This window comes from Cherax quadricarinatus, chromosome 1, assembly GCF_038502225.1.
Source record: "Cherax quadricarinatus isolate ZL_2023a chromosome 1, ASM3850222v1, whole genome shotgun sequence".
NCBI classification, from domain to species: domain Eukaryota; kingdom Metazoa; phylum Arthropoda; class Malacostraca; order Decapoda; family Parastacidae; genus Cherax; species Cherax quadricarinatus.
In genome coordinates this window covers 58,464,067-58,479,073 of record NC_091292.1, presented here as the reverse complement: position 1 = coordinate 58,479,073, position 15,007 = coordinate 58,464,067, and positions in this window count along the sequence as shown.

Here is a 15,007-nt window from a genome sequence, read left to right as displayed (position 1 = left end):
ATCTAAGTTCAGCATAAGAAAATCCCCGACTGTGATAATACACAGATACCAGTACAAGTTAGGTCAGAAGCTACAGCTCAGGACCTAAGATGTTTCGAGTGTCTATGTGACACACAACCTCAGTACAACGTCGAAAATCACTAAGTCTATACAATGTTCTGTGAACAGAGTTCTACAGAACTAACAAGAATAATGAGACAGACAATCTGTCCAACCACCAAGAGAGTCTAGACCAGACTGAATACTTCAGGCGAGGTGAGGACAGCCCCCCCTCGATCACATGATAGCTCCGTGGGTCGCTGCCCAGCAACAACGAGAAGCCGGCAGGGAAACGAGCCACAAGCGATAATTACAGTAGTTAGACAATCAAGACTTGAACTGAGCACATATGTAACATCCTACCTAACAACATTTAGCTAAGTCAAATAATAATAATATAAAGCAATATATATATACGATTTAGCTATTATCGCAAATATAAGCAATATAAAATTATATGAAAAGGTGATAATTATATATATACATAATCACTGCAACCAATTCAGGGGTTGCAACAAGCAGCAACAGTAACAGAAGCAGCAACAGAGGCAGCAGCAGCAATAACAGCAGCAACAGAAGCAGCAGCAGCAGCAGCAAGAGCAGCAGTAGCAACAACAGTAGCAGCAGCAACAGCAGCAATAGCAGCAACAGCAGCAATAGCAGCAACAGCAGCAATAGCAGCAACAGCAGCAATAGCAGCAATAGCAGCAACAGCAGCAACAGCAGCAACAGCAACAGCGGCAGCAACAGAAGCAGCAACAACAGCAGAAGCAGCAGCAGCAATAACAGCAACAGAAGCAGCAGCAGCAACAAGAGCAGTAGCAGCAATAGCAGCAACAGCAGCAATAGCAGCAACAGCAGCAACAATAGCAGCAACAGCAGCAATAGCAGCAACAGCAGCAATAGCAACAGCAGCAGCAGCAGCAATAGCAGCAGCAGCAACAGCAGCAATAGCAGCAGCAACAGCAGCAATAGCAGCAACAGCAACAGCAGCAATAGCAGCAATAGCAATAGCAGCAACAGCAGCAATAGCAGCAATAGCAACAGCAGCAATAGCAGCAACAGCAACAGCAACAATAGCAGCAGCAGCAACAATAGCAGCAACAGCAGCAGCAGCAACAATAGCAGCAATAGCAATAGCAGCAACAGCAGCAATAGCAGCAACAGCAGCAATAGCAGCAACAGCAGCAATAGCAGCAACAGCAACAACAGCAGCAATAGCAGCAACAATAGCAGCAACAGCAGCAGCAGCAACAATAGCAGCAATAGCAGCAACAGCAGCAATAGCAGCAACAACAGCAATAACAGCAACAGCAGCAGCAGCAGCAACAGCAGCAACAACAGCAGCAGCAACAACAACAGCAGCAGCAGCAGCAACAGCGGCAACAACAGCAGCAACAGCAGCAATAGCAACAGCAGCAACAACAGCAGCAGCAACAGCGGCAACAGCAGCAACAGCAGCAACAGCAACAGCAGCAACAACAGCAGCAGCAACAGCGGCAACAACAGCAGCAACAACAGCAATAGCAACAGCAGCAACAACAGCTGGTAAAATGTTTGTAATACCCGGGTTGTCTTTACACTTTCAGAGTTTATTTTAAGGCTTAATGTAAAGACTGGGATGAGAAACGATAGGAGAGGTAGAAAGAGATGAGGAAAGTAGATGATGGGAGGACAGACGGTAGGAGAGGTGGAAAGAGACGAGGAAAGTAGATGGGAGGGAAAGAGGGAGAGAAATTATTTCCTATAGGAGCTTAAAGAAATATAATTTTGTTTTATTAAGTAAATGATCAACAATTGTATAAATACACTAACATACTAAGATACAGTTATACATTAAAATATCTGGTCCGGTATCTTATCTTTGTACACTACAAACAGCACTGGTCCCAGTACCCATCCTTATGGAACCCAGTTTGTCACAAATGCCCATTCAAATGCCTCTAATCAAGACTGATGAACTGAACATATCGACTCCAGGTTGAGGGACTGACTACCTCAAACTCCTCTTCATCGCCCACTGTTGTTCTCCGCGCTGGACTGAAGAAGGCACTGGCTGGCGAAACAATTCCACAATAAAGATTCCCAAATGTTGCACAAGTGTCTTGACACTGAAGCTGAGCCCAGCACAGAGCTAACTACTATATCTTATTACTGTACATCACAATATATAAATAATACAGTATTTTGTACAAATTAAGTTTTTAATAGGTGAATCAGTCAAATATCAAAACTTTTCTTACGTAAAGCCAACAGGACGAGTATATTTATATATAGTAATACATCAAATGAAGACGTACAACATACAATACACCTTTCTTCAGGAGATATATATATATATATATATATAAATATATATATATATATATATATATATATATATATATATATATATATATATATATATATATATATATATATATGCAATAAGATCACAGTAAACAGGCGATTTTAAAATATGCAAAACAACCACTGTGAAATAGTAGTGAAATTCCAAGCGCTTTCGTGACTACTCACATTGTCAAGGAACTATAAAAGTAATACATCAAAGGACGGCAATTAAAGGGCTTAGACTACACCTCAGTCAACCCCCCAACAAAAACACCTGACGCGCGACAATACCGGACTCCTAAGAAAAGAGGAACACTGCAGTAGGACCGGTCCGCTGGTCCAACTAGACAGGTCCTCACGACATCCCACTAACAAAATATTCTACCCAAGAAATAAGGTTTATTATTTGTCCAATGTATTATTAAACTCTAACCAAATTTTATTAATTATAAATGAGTCTAATTTATATAAACCTAAGGAAATATTCATATTATTTTAAAAACTGCTTTTTATGAAACAAGATTCAATTATATTTCTGTCAATCATGGACTTGATACAACTTTCTCAACTTTTTGAAAATCAATTGGATGGTTAAAATCTCTCACATGAATAAATAGAGCATTGGAATCTTGTCCAGTTCTAATGCTATATTTATGTTGTTTTAATCTAAGTTCGAGATTTTTACCAGTTTGACCGTAATAAACTTTATCGCAAATTTTACAACGAATCTTACAGACACATCCGTCAGCATTTTGGGGGGAATTCTTTATCAAAAGTTTTTTTTTTACTGTATGAAGATTTTTAAATACAACTTTAATATTAAAAGTCTTAAGAAGAGAAGGCATATCAACCAAGTTTTTATGGTAAGGGAGAACCAACATATTTTTAGTTGAATAAGGTTGGTTGTCTCTTTGGGTTGTAAAAAGTATTTCTAGCAATTTTAAATGATTTATCAATTACATTTCTCGGGTATTTCAGATCAATTGGTATTTCATAAATTTTAGATATTTCTTCATCTATGAACTCTGGATTACTAATACGTAAAGCTGTCAAAAACATTGATGAGAAAACAGACAGTTTAACTCTATCTTGATGGGAAGAATAATAGTGTACATAGGAACAGTTATTTGTAGGTTTTCTGTAAATTTTAAATTTGAATTCATTATTACTCTTAATTAAAACATCTAGAAAAGGCAATGATTTTCCTCAAACTCAACAGTAAAGTTTATAGAATGGGCTAAGCTATTTAATTTGCCAAGGAAATGGTGAATATATACATTCTTGGGCATAAAGACATAAAATATCATGAACATATTTGAATCATTTTGCCCTATTAGGGAGGATTGTGTTAAGCAATCTTGTTTCAAAAAAATCCATGTATAGGTTACTAAGAACAGGTGAAAGAGGATTTCCCATTGCCATACCAAATTTCTGAGTGTAAAACTTATCATTAAATACAAATTTTGCATCATCAATGCAAAGTTTAATAAGGTTAATGATGGTAGGAACTGGTAATGGTAAATCATAATTAACGAGTTCTTCAGATAAGAAACTTAATAAATCATCAACAGGAACTTTCGTAAACAAGGAAGTAACATCAAAACTAACCATGTTAAAATCATTTAAGTCAGTCAAGGAGCTTAATTTATCAACTAAATCTAAGTTGTTTTTAACATTAAAGTTAGAAATTTTACCAACAATAGGGATCAAAATGTTAAGCCATTTGGACAATTTATACGAAACTGATCCTATGGAGCTAATAATTGGTCTAATTGGATTACTTGGTTTGTGTGTTTTTATTAGTCCATACATGTAAGGTAAAGATGGATTAGTGGAACTAAATTGTTTAATTAATTCATCTTTGCCTTTCAGTAGAAGTTTTATTAAAGATGAATTAATTAAACAATTTAGTTCCACTAATCCATCTTTACCTTACATGTATGGACTAATAAAAACACACAAACCAGGGGGGTTGACTGTGAGGTGTAGTCTAAGCCCTTTAATTGCCTTCCTTTGATGTATTACTTTTATAGTTCCTTGACAATGTGAGTAGTCACGAAAGCGCTTGGAATTTCACTACTCTTTCACAGTGGTTGTTTTGTGTGTGTGTGTGTGTGTGTGTGTGTGTGTGTGTGTGTGTGTGTGTGTGTGTGTGTGTATATATATATTATTTTTATTATTTTTTTTTTTTTTTTTTTTTTTTTTTTTTTTTTTTTTTTTTATTATCACACCGGCCGATTCCCACCAAGGCAGGGTGGCCCGAAAAAGAAAAACTTTCACCATCATTCACTCCATCACTGTCTTGCCAGAAGGGTGCTTTACACTACAGTTTTTAAACTGCAACATTAACATATATACGCATATATATATTCTGACGGCTGTTGGGGTGTGAGCAGGGTAATATATTGTGAAGGGATAAAGGGAAACCGGTTGCCGGACTTGAGGCCTTCAAAGGACACGTTTGGGATGCTGGATATTTGGAGTGACAGATAAACTGTCGCATCTGGGCGCCTCTGAATGATGGTGAAAGTGTTACAGTATTTCTTTCTGTTTTTTTTGGGGTCACCCTGCCTCGGTGGGAGACATCCGACGTGTTTTGTGTGTATTATATACATTTTTATTATTTTTTATTAACACACTGGCCGATTCCCACCAAGGCAGGGTGGCCTGAAAAAGAAAAACTTTCACCATCATTCACTCCATCACTGTCTTGCCAGAAGGGTGCTTTACACTACAGTTTTTAAACTGCAACATTAACACCCCTCCTTCAGAGTGCAGGCATTGTACTTCCCATCTCCAGGACTCAAGTCCGGCCTGCCGGTTTCCCTGAATCCCTTCATAAATGTTACTTTGCTCACACTCCAACAGCACGTCAAGTATTAAAACCCAGTTGTCTCCATTCACTCCTATCAAACACGCTCACGCATGCCTGCTGGAAATCCAAGGCCCTCGCACACAAAACCTTTACCCCCCTCCCTCCAACCTTTCCTAGGCCGACCCCTACCCCGCCTTCATTCCACTACAGACTGATACACTCTTGAAGTCATTCTGTTTCGCTCCATTCTCTCTACATGTCCGAACCACCTCAACAACCCTTCCTCAGCCCTCTGGACAACAGTTTTGGTAATTCCGCACCTCCTCCTAACTTCCAAACTTCGAATTCTCTGCATTATATTCACACCACACATTGCCCTCAGACATGACATCTCCACTGCCTCCAGCCTTCTCCTCGCTGCAACATTCATCACCCATGCTTCACATCCATATAAGAGCGTTGGTAAAACTATACTCTCATACAGTCCCCTCTTTGCCTCCAAGGACAAAGTTCTTTGTCTCCACAGACTCCTAAGTGCACCGCTCACCCTTTTCCCCTCATCAATTCTATGATTCACCTCATCTTTCATAGACCCATGCGCTGACACGTCCATTCCCAAATATATGAATACATTCACCTCCTCCATACTCTCTCCCTCCAATTTGATATCCAATCTTTCATCACCTAATCTTATCCCCATAACTTTACTCTTTCCTGTATTCACTTTTTTCTTCTTTTGCATACCCTACCAAATTCATCCACCAATCTCTGCAACTTCTCTTCAGAATCTCCCAAGAGCACAGTGTCATCAGCAAAGAGCAACTGTGACAACTCCCACTTTGTGTGATTCTTTATCTTTTAACTCCACGCCTCTTGCCAAGACCCTCGCATTTACTTCTCTTGCAACCCCATCTATAAATATATTAAACAACCACGGTGACATCACACATCCTTGTCTAAGGCCTACTTTTACTGGGAAATAATCTCCCTCTTTCCTACATACTCTAACTTGAGCCTCACTATCCTCGTAAAAACTCTTCACTGCTTTCAGTAACCTACCTCCTACACCATACACCTGCAACATCTGCCACATTACCCCCCTATCCACCCTGTCATACGCTTTTTCCAAATCCATAAGTGCCACAAAAACCTCTTTAGGCTTATCTAAATACTGTTCAATTATATGTTTCACTGTAAACACCTGGTCCACACACCCCCTTTCTTTCCTAAAGCCTCCTTGTTCATCTGCTATCCTATTCTCTGTCTTACTCTTAATTCTTTCAATAATAACTACCATACCATATATATATATATATATATATATAGATATATATATATATATATATATATATATATATATATATATATATATATATTGTTGCAACCTCTGAATGGGTTACAATGATTATTATGTATATATGTAATGTATATTACCTTTTCATATAATTTTATATTGCTTATATTTGCGATAATAGCTAAATCGTAAATATATTGCTTTATATTCTTATTTGACTTATGTTGTTAGGATGTTTATAAAATGTGCTCAGTTAGTCTTGATTGTCAAACTACTGTAATTATCGCTTGTCGCTCGTTATACTGCCGGCTTCTGAGCTGCAGTTGTCCACGTAGCTATCACGTGATCGAGGGGGGGGGTGTCCTCACCTCTCGTAAAGTATTCAGTCTGATCTAGACTCGCTTGGTGGTTGGACAGATTGTCTGTCTCATTATTCTTGTTAGTTCTGTAGAACTCTGTTCACAGAACATTGTATAGACTTTGTGATTTTCGACGTTGTACTGAGGTTGTGTGTCACATAGACACTCTGAACATCTCAGGTCCTTAGCTATAGCTTCTGACCTAATTTTGTACTGGTTCCTGTGTATTGTCACAGTCACAGTTTTTCCTATGCTGAACATAGATTCAGTATTATGGGAGTTTTGTAACTTTTGTGGAGGATCTGCAGATGGTCCCTACTTAGTGTCGTTATATTATCTCCTTGTTCCTGATTCTGTGTCGCAGTCGCTTGATATTGCATTGCTATTGGGCTTAGCATTCTTTGTTGTTCAAGCAGACTGTTCCGGTTGCCAGTCGGTCAAGATGTTAGTTTATTTGAGGACTTTGTCAGTCACTTGTTTAAGTCTTATTCGAGTCTTGAGACATAGCTAACTACCTAAGAGCACTTACACGCATACACACTTATTTGTACATATTTGTAATATCTTATTAAATGTTAATGTACCTGACGGTATTTAAGAATTATAAATGTGACATGTGCTTTCAGCACAATAATATTGAACTCGAGAGATTGATTTTATTTTGATTGCTGTGATTTAATTTACTTTGATGATATACCTCTAGACAACTTATAGACTTAATAAATTTATTAAATTTTAATTTCTCTAGTTAGTAGCCTACCAGTTGTAATCCTAAAGCACTATTGAACCATACTAAATTTTAATGGATAATTGGACAAGGATACTGACGACTTGTTACGAAAACCCAGTAACAGGCTGGATGCTAGAAGGGCAGTCCTTTCTAGTATTCACTGGAGATCTCTAAGCTTTTAGAATCGCGTTTTTTGTAACATATATATATATATATATATACATACACACACATCTCCAACACTTGTCATTAACACCTTCTTGCCTCGAATCTTTCACCATGATCTCGTGCTTATAAGATCGAGAATCTTATTTTTTTTTTCTAGCAGTGTAATGGTTGCAGCGTCAGGCGTGATGGTCAGTGATGAGGCTAAGACGTCATAACTGTCTAATATATTAATCTTCGTTTTCTTCACTTCAGCGTTTAGCAATATTTACTGTCTGTCGTACCTCCTCTGTTTCTTTTGAGGTTCTCTTACTCTCCTAATATATTATTCTACATTAGTCTCGATTTGTATGGCTTTATCAACGTTTGTTATATATATATATATATATATATATATATATATATATATATATATATATATATATATATATATATATATATATATATATATATAAGTGGATAAAAAGGCTTCAAGGAAGAATATTTGGATTTGTTCCTGAAGCCGTTTGAATATTCCACTTCCCCTACCACCCCATCTTTTGATATATATTTTTTTTTACCAATAGGAATATTTTATTACATAATATGGTACAGAAGATTTAAGAGATACATTGTTGATATAAAGGTGGCATTTAAGGTACATGTTGTTACGTGTGTATCACCGATTATAAGGCGAAAATCTCATCCAGCTCCTCAGAGCTGGGGCGTGTGCCCAAAATACAGCAGGCATTACCCCTTTGAACAGCCGCACTGAGCCGCTGGAACAGAAAACTAGCTGCCCTGGGATCCCTAGTTACCCTGATGAGTCTTTTTCCCAGCTCCTTAAGGAATTTAGATGCACTCTTTCCCCATGAGCCAAGGGTCTCTGAGCTTATGGGAACAAACATATAATGATGGGCAAGTTCTCCATATTTTCTAAACTTTTGGGACTCCCTGAAGCTGGCAGCTGCCCCTCCTTCCTCCTTGGTGTATTGCAGATAGGTATCAGCCAAGGTAGATGCACATGTATAGTCCCACACCACCTGCTTCCCGTCTGTCCAGGCTTGAAGGGTGATACCATCTGGACGCTTCTGGCTGCCATCAGATCTGCATAGTTGGGGTGGCTCCCTTACTGCTGGGCATCCAGCTGTTGTGAGGCTCCTCTTGATAATGTTATTAACCTCATGTCTTGCAATCTTTCCCTCGGATTTACGGCACACAAGACCATGGTACCCGAATCGGTCTGCTGCTTCACTGCCACAAATACACCTGTGTTCGGCGAGAATAGGGGCGGCAAGTCGAAGGGCAACACCGATGCGGATGGTCTGTGGGTCGAGGCGTGTGCCAAGGCTGGAGTTGGGAACAGCCAACAGAAAGTCCCCAGCATGAGGGGCTCTCACTGCCAGGAGGCGGGCTCTATCCTTCCCTGACACATTCTGAAGCATTGTTGAGGCTATATTTTCCACTATTGGACCATCCCAGTGCGATTGTTCGTAGTTGTTGAGGGGAGCAGGTCTGGTTTCAGAGCCCGTTAGATTATCCCAGATCAATGCTCCGTCAATGAATTTTTGGTCCTGGACTCCAATCTTGTCCCTAAGATGTTCAGGGAGAATCGCTGCTACAAGCTCTCTGGATGCAATACACGAGGACAGAAAAGCAGGTAACGCAATCTGTGATGATTTGCGGACACCAATGCCTCCTAGTCTGACTGGAAGTGTAGCTTGGTTCCACTGCCCGTCTTCTAGAGTAAGGTTAAGTACTTTCGTAAAAATCTGCCTCAGAATACTGTCATATTCGTGCAGTATAGGGTTATCATATGAAGGTGCACATCTTAGGAAATATGTCAACCTGGGCAGACTCAAGCACTTTGTGAGAAGGTACAAGGCATCGTGGGTGTCCAGATTGCCTATTCGTTGTTCCATTCTCCTTAACTCTTCCAATTTCTTCCTGAGAATTGTGTCAATGGCATTGCTTCCCAGAGGTGCTCCTAGCAAGACACTATTTGTGGGGGCAATGACTGCTGCTCCTGGTAGTTTTGATCTCACTGCATTTATCACTTGTTGACTGACTGAGATGATTTCACATTTGGATGGATTCAGGACGAGACCCATTTCCTGTCCCCGTGTCATTACCTGTGTAAGGTCATGTAGGAGGGACTCCTTTGTACCTGCTAGTGTGCCATCATCTAGGAACCAGATGTTTAGCTCGCTGGTCAGTCTGACTGTGATTTCCCTAACTGCTATACAGAAGAGAAATGGTGCAAGAGGATCTCCTTGTTGGACACCCTCCGATGATGTGATTTCATGCTCTCCAAAGAGAAGCATTGATTCCTTGCTATACCCAGCTGAAACAAAAGGGAAGAACCAGGGAAATGTTATTGTACTGCTGCTAATACATCTCTTTTCAGGATTTTGAATGCATTCTTGAAATCTAATTTTACCACTGCATTGTCCTCAGGCAGGTTGTTGATATACGCCCTTGTTGCATGAACCGCTGCTTCACTTCCTTGAGAGACCCCAAAGCCAAGCTGGTTTGGTTGAAGCATCATGGCTGCCTGTGCACGAATACTTCGCACAGCAGCTTTGGATACGAGGCGGCGTAACGTGTTGCCTACTGCAATTGGCCGAATTCCTCCATCCTTCTTTTTAAGTGCACAAAGTGTTGCACCAAAAAAGAAAGGTCTAATTTCATCAGGAATCATACCAGCCAAGGAATTGTTGATGAACCTTGTGATCTCTGAAAGCAGTGTCTCTGCAATTTCCCCAATAACTGGATTAACCATTTCCTTTAAATGCTGTGGCCTTATTCCAGTGTAACCCCCAGCAGAGCCAGATGGGAACGACATTATTGCTTTGTAAATGTCTGAGTCTTCCACAATCAATGGTTCCATAGTGGGGACAGAGGTGTTGGAACTGTTGGTGCCACTGGTTTCCCTGGCAGGGTGCTTTCCTCTAAGTGCTTCAGCAGTGTCAGCATCCCTGGGAGCAACTGTATCTTCACTGGTAATAATTCTGATTCCCCCCACTGTGTTGCCCTCTTCAATTTTCTTGCTCACCTGGACTCTGACTTTTTCACTGTCAGTAGAGTGAGTGGGGGCTCTGCCTCTCCCTTTTTTGTGTTGACGGGGAAATCGAATGAGGTTATCAACTCTAGGAAAATCTCTTAAGGATTTAATTATCATTCAGGCTACCCTCTTTCCCCTTCTTTCTGGCACAGCTAAGGAGACATTGCCAAAGTAGCAAGTTGTGCCATGCCTTGATGGTTGGTGGAGCATTTAAGATATTGGAACCATCGTTTACTTTTTTCAGGAGGTCTGTAAGTTTCCCAGCTGCGTGTGGACGGGCTGCTTTGGGAATATGTGTGAGTGTCCTCGTACCTGTTGCTTTAATTGCTTCCAAGAGATTGTCTGATGAGATGAAATCTGTTGGAGTGGGTTCAGGTGCCTGAGGTGGCTCTGGATCATCACTTTCCACAGGAGGACATCCTGAACCCGGGCAACTACCGTGTTTGCGGAGGAAACCATTAGAGTTGAGACAACGAAGCTGTAAGCATGACCGACACTTGCCTCTCCTGGTATTGCCAGCCGTGCCATGTCCCTGGCTGCTTGCTTCCTCCTGGTTGGCATCCATCTGCTAGACTAGACAAAAGGAGTGGAATATGACATGCTGGGTGGGTATGGTGCGTGGAAGGTAGTGAACTTGACCGTGGTGGCCTGGTGGAGTTTGAGGGGCTGGGAGGGGAAGGGGAAAACTTCCCCTGGGAATTAGGTGGGGGAGGCGCAGGTTGTTGAGTGGGGTTATCCCGGGGAGTACAATACACATGGACTTGCACACTATATATTGTTCACACTGTCTTACAATACACATAACTTTGTTTCCCATGTACACTATGAACAATGTGGGTATGGGCACTGCTGAACCAATGTGTTCACTCACCATCTAGTTACACATCCCACCTCTTCCACCCACCCCCGTGACGTGGGGGTGGATGCACTGACTGGTCACTCCCTCGTTAACATTAATTTCACATTGTTTTTCCATAACATATGCCTCTAAATAGTCCATGCATCGACACAATCATTTCCAAGTTAACTGGAAGCATGGTGCATGGTGCTGGATATAGATGTTTTTTATAAGAGCTTTTCGAGGTCTGCATGTACGATAATCTTGGCCGGTACTCATACACAGTGTAGGCCTTATACTCCCCCACCCCTCCACTGGCCCTCTTCCTCACCACCACCAGTCACCAACATTCACAAACTGCACAACACTTCCACAATTTACCTTGAAACGGTGCACTGAAATGTCTTCTCGCTTCACTGGAATCTTCACAGAGTATTCACAATAAGTCCTGTTGAGTCTTAACCTGGTCAGCCTCGTTGATCCGGAGTTATAATTGAAAATCCCGGAGCTAGCCCGCCACACGTCTTGCCATGCCAGTATATATATATATATATATATATATATATATATATATATATATATATATATATATATATATATATATATATATATATATATATAATGTGTGTGTGTGTGTGTGTCTGTGTGTGTGTGTCTGTGTGTGTGTGTGTGTATCTGTGTGTGTACTCACCTATTTGTGGTTGCAGGGGTCGAGTCACAGCTCCTGGCCCCGCCTCTTCGCTGATTGCTACTAGGTCCTCTCTCTCCCTGCCCCATGAGCTCTATCATACCTCGCCTTAAAACTATGTATGGTTCCTGCCTCCACGAGTGATTATGTCGGAGGATCTCACCTTCAAGGACCATAACATTGTATCAATCGCATCTGCTAGAAAAATGACAGGATGGATAATGAGAACCTTCAAAACTAGGGAGGCCAAGCCCATGATGACACTCTTCAGGTCACTTGTTCTATCTAGGCTGGAATATTGCTGCACTCTAACAGCACCTTTCAAGGCAGGTGAAATTGCCGACCTAGAAAATGTACAGAGAACTTTCACGGCGCGCATAACGGAGATAAAACACCTCAATTACTGGGAGCGCTTGAGGTTTCTAAACCTGTATTCCCTGGAACGCAGGAGGGAGAGATACATGATTATATACACCTGGAAAATCCTAGAGGGACTAGTACCGAACTTGCACACGAAAATCACTCGCTACGAAAGCAAAAGACTTGGCAGACGATGCACCATCCCCCCAATGAAAAGCAGGGGTGTCACTAGCACGTTAAGAGACCATACAATAAGTGTCAGGGGCCCGAGACTGTTCAACTGCCTCCCAGCACACATAAGGGGGATTACCAACAGACCCCTGGCAGTCTTCAAGCTGGCACTGGACAAGCACCTAAAGTCAGTTCCTGATCAGCCGGGCTGTGGCTCGTACGTTGGTTTGCGTGCAGCCAGCAGCAACAGCCTGGTTGATCAGGCGCTGATCCACCAGGAGGCCTGGTCACAGACCGGGCCGCGGGGGCGTTGACCCCCGAAACTCTCTCCAGGTAAACTCCAGGTAAACTACATCACTTTCTAGGCTATTCCATGGCCTGACTACTCTATGGCTGAAGAAATACTTCCTAACATCCCTTTGATTCATCTGAGTCTTCAACTTCCAATTGTGACCTCTTGTGTCTGTGTCCCATCTCTGGAACATCCCGTCTTTGTCCACCTCGTCTATTCCGCGCAGTATTTTATATGTCGTTATCATGTCTCCCCTGACCCTCCTGTCCTCCAGTGTCGTCAGGCCGATTTCCCTCAACTTTCTTCATAGGACAATCCCTGTAGCTCTGGGACTAGTCTTGTTGCAAACCTTTGCACTTCCTCTAATTTCTTGACGTGCTTGACTAGGTGTGGATTCCAAACTGGTGCTGCATACTCCAGTATGGGCCTGATGTAGATGGTATACAGAGTCTTAAACGAATCCTTATTGAGGTATCGGAACGCTATCCGTAGGTTTGCCAGGCGCCCGTATGCTGCAGCAGTTATCTGATTGATGTGCGCCTCAGGAGATATGCTCGGTGTTATACTCACCCCCAGATTTTGTTCCTTGAGTGAGGTTTGCAGTCTTTGGCCATCTAAACTATATTGTGTCTGCGGTCTTCTTTGCCCTTCCCCAATCTTCATGACTTTGCATTTGGCAGGGTTAAATTCAAGGAGCCAGTTGCTGGACCAGGCTTGTAGCCTGTCCAGGTCTCTTTGTAGTCCTGCCTGATCCTCGTCCAATTTGATTCTTCTCATTAACTTCACATCATCTGCAAACAAGGACACTTCTGAGTCTATCCCTTCCGCTATGTCGTTCACATATACCAAGAACAGCACAGGTCCTAGGACTGACCCCTGTGGAACCCCGCTTGTCACAGGCGCCCACTCTGACACCTCGTCGCGTACCATGACTCGTTGTTGCCTCCCTGTCAGATATTCTCTGATCCATTGCAGTGCCTTTCCTGTTATGTGTGCCTGGTCCTCTAGCTTTTGCAGTAACATCTTGTGAGGAACTGTGTCGAAGGCCTTCTTGCAGTCCAAAAATATGCAGTCGATCCACCCCTCTCTCTCTTGTCTTACTTCGGGTGGCCCGGTGGCCTGGTGGCTAAAGCTCCCGCTTCACACACGGAGGGCCCGGGTTCGATTCCCAGCGGGTGGAAAAATTTCGACACGTTTCCTTACACCTATTGTCCTGTTCACCTAGCAGCAAATAGGTACCTGGGTGTTAGTCGACTGGTGTGGGTCGCATCCTGGGGGACAAGATTAAGGACCCCAATGGAAATAAGTCCTCGATGACGCACTGACTTTCTTGGGTTATCCTGGGTGGCTAACCCTCCGGGGTTAAAAATCCGAACGAAATCTTATCTTATCTCTTATCTGATCTGTCATAAAACTCTAGTAGGTTTGTGACACAGGATTTTCCTTCCCTGAAACCGTGCTGGTTGTCAATTATACACTTGTTTCTTTCCAGGTGCCCCACCACTCTTCTCCTGATGATCTTCTCCATGACCTTGCATACTATACACTTTAGTGATACAGGTCTGTAGTTTAGTGCCTCATGTCTGTCTCCCTTTTTAAAAATTGGGACTACATTTGCCATTTTCCATACCTCAGGGAGTTGCCCAGTTTCAAATGATGTGTTGAAGATCTTTGTTAATGGCTCACACAATATCTCTGCTCCCTCTTTAAGGACCCATGGAGAGATGTTGTCTGGTCCCACCGCCTTTGAGGTGTCAAGTTCGCATAGCAGCTTCTTCACCTCCTCCTTGGTTATATGTACCTCATCCAGCACTTGCTGGTGTGCCCTCCTGTTCTGATTTCTTGGAGTCCTACTGGTTTCCACTGTAAATACCTCTTTAAA